Source organism: Arachis duranensis, chromosome 6 (genome assembly GCF_000817695.3).
Source record: "Arachis duranensis cultivar V14167 chromosome 6, aradu.V14167.gnm2.J7QH, whole genome shotgun sequence".
In the NCBI taxonomy this organism is placed as follows: Eukaryota; Viridiplantae; Streptophyta; class Magnoliopsida; order Fabales; family Fabaceae; genus Arachis; species Arachis duranensis.
In genome coordinates this window covers 46,024,649-46,027,290 of record NC_029777.3, presented here as the reverse complement: position 1 = coordinate 46,027,290, position 2,642 = coordinate 46,024,649, and the positions used below count along the sequence as shown (strand labels likewise).

Sequence of the window (2,642 nt, the reverse complement as noted above, 5' to 3'; positions counted from 1 at the left end):
AATCTGAGGAAGAAACCAGCCCCCGTTCTATTGATTCGGTTGTTTTACGTGCAGAAAACATGGCAGCTAGAAGAATTACCATTCAGGAGGAAGGAGCTCCTGATTTTACACTGCAACCGTTTCAAGCACATCATCCAGCGGTAGCTATGGATTTTGAAATAAAGACCACACTGCTAAATTTGATGCCGAAGTTTTATGGCTTACCTGCTCAAGAGCCTATCAAGCACTTGAGAGATTTCCAGGCAGCCTGTTCTACTGTCAGGCGTGATGGCGCTGATGAAACTTCAATTCTGCTGAAAGCTTTTCCGTTCTCTCTTGAGTGAAAAGCAAGAGAGTGGTACTACACTCAACCTCTAGCAAACGTATCCAACTGGGATACACTCAGAAAGGAGTTCCTGGAGAAATTCTTCCCATCTGAAGTTACTGATAAACTAAGGAAGGATATCTCTACAATTGTTCAGGATGACAATGAGACTCTCTTTGAATACTAGGAGCGCTTCAATAATCTTCTGGAAGCATGCCCCCACCACATGATTGACAAGATCGTGCTACTCAGCTATGTCACACAAGGTATGAGACCCCAAGATAAGACCACATTGGAAAGTGCCAGCAATGGGTCTATGAAGAAGTACAAGACCACTGATGAAGCTTGGCAATTGATCAGTGATTTAGCTGAATCTACTCGGAACTATAGACAGAAGCAAGGCCGTTCAAGGGCCGTTGCAGAAGTATCTTCTGGCATAGAGACTGCTGCTCTAAATCGAAGCATCTGTGAAATGATCAACCTGCTGAAGCAAATGCAGTTAAATCAACAAGCTCAGCAAACTCAACCGCAGCAAAACCAACAACTAGTTCCACAAAGAATTTGCGGAATTTGTGCTGATTACAGCCATTACACTGATGAATGCCCACAGCTCCAACAAGAAGACAACATGGTGGCATCCAGTCACAACTTCTATGACCACCCCAACCAAGGGTACAATCAAAGTGGAAATAATAACCAAGGATGGCAGGACAATTCAAACCATAATTGGAGGGATAACAATAATAGGGGAGGCAGAGATAATCAGGGAAATCAGAGGTGGAATAATTACAACAACAGGCAGCAAAATCAACCATACCGAGTACCTCACCTGAGGCAAAACCAAGGACCACCGAACAATCAGTAGCAAACCTCTCAATTTACTCATTCTTCTGTATCTTCTAATGAAGAATTATTACAAGCTTTTGAGAAAAGACAACTGGCCATGGAAAATACCATCGTGAATAGTATTAACGCCAGTCTGAATGGTTTCACCTCTACTCTACAAGCTTTTATGACACAACTTGGTTCAGCACAAAATTCCAGTAACCAACCTTCAAGCACCACTGGAATCCCCTCTCAACCATTACCCAATCCAAAGGGAGGAATTAATGCCATCACCCTGAGGTCCGGAACCACACTGCAGGAGAGGAATCGGGAGGAACCAAGCTCACCAGAATACGCCTCAGCTGAAGAGGTGGTAGAAATCGAAGATGTTGAAGAGGAAGAGGATATACAGGACATAGCTGAAGAAGAGATAGCTCAACCACAGGAAGAGGCACAAAAAGGTGCAAGCACCACAGAAAACACTACTCCCATTCCATTTTCACAACTTGCAAGGAAGCCTAGGAAGCAGCTGGAACCTGATCCTAAAATGGTAGAAATATTCAAAAAGGTTGAGGTAACTGTTCCCCTTTTTGATGTTATTCAGCAGGTACCTAAATATGCAAAGTTTCTAAAAGACTTATGTATCCATAAAGATAAAATTACTGAATTAGAAACAATTCGTTTAGGTAGTTCTATATCTGCTTTAATGGGAGGATTACCTGAAAAATGTAGTGATCCAGGTCCTTGCATAGTTAGTTGTACTATTGGTGGTGTAGTAATTTATGATTGCATGTGTGATTTAGGAGCATGTGTCAGTATAATGCCTTTGTCTATATATGATGTTTTAAGGCTCCCTCCCTTAAAATGGTCGGCAGCTCGTTTTGTGTTAGCAGATAAAAGCATTATTACAGTTGCTGGAGTTGCTGAAGATGTTTTGGTGAACATTAAAAGGCTCACATTTTCCACTGATTTTTATATCTTGGAGATGCCCCATAATGATTCAGATAAGCCATCATCAATCCTACTTGGAAGACCATTCCTGAAGACATCAAAATTCAAATTGGATGCTTTTTCAGGGACATACTCCTTTGAAATAGATGGCCGCATAGTAATCTTCAATCTGAATGGAGTCATTAACAACCCCCCAGAAGATCGTTCTATCTTCCAGTGTGATGTCATAGACGAAAGTGTGGCTGAAGTTCAAAAAGAAGAGTTTGAAGAGAGGCACACTGGACAAGGTCCAAGTATGGGGACCTTCTTAACTGACAATGAGGACACTTCGCCATTTTCACAAGCCCCAGATAACCCAGAGCCTGTCCATGATCAAAAGTTAGAATTGAAACCTCTCCCTCCACATCTCAAATATGCTTACCTTGAGGATGAGCAGAAGCTTCCAGTTATTATTGCAAGAGAATTGACTTCTCAACAAGAAGAACATCTACTTGATGTGTTGAGGAAGCATAAGAAAGTAATAGGGTGGAGTTTGGCAGACATAGTAGGAATCAACCCTCAA

At 41.9% G+C, this 2,642-nt stretch overlaps 1 non-coding gene across 1 annotated transcript; it reads right to left on the bottom strand.

Moving 5' to 3' along the window:
* Positions 1-428: 428 nt before the first annotated feature.
* LOC127740465 (small nucleolar RNA R71) lies at positions 429-536 on the bottom strand. Its single transcript, XR_008001141.1, has one exon. It is a non-coding gene; the product is annotated as a small nucleolar RNA R71 (small nucleolar RNA).
* Positions 537-2,642: the final 2,106 nt, after the last annotated feature.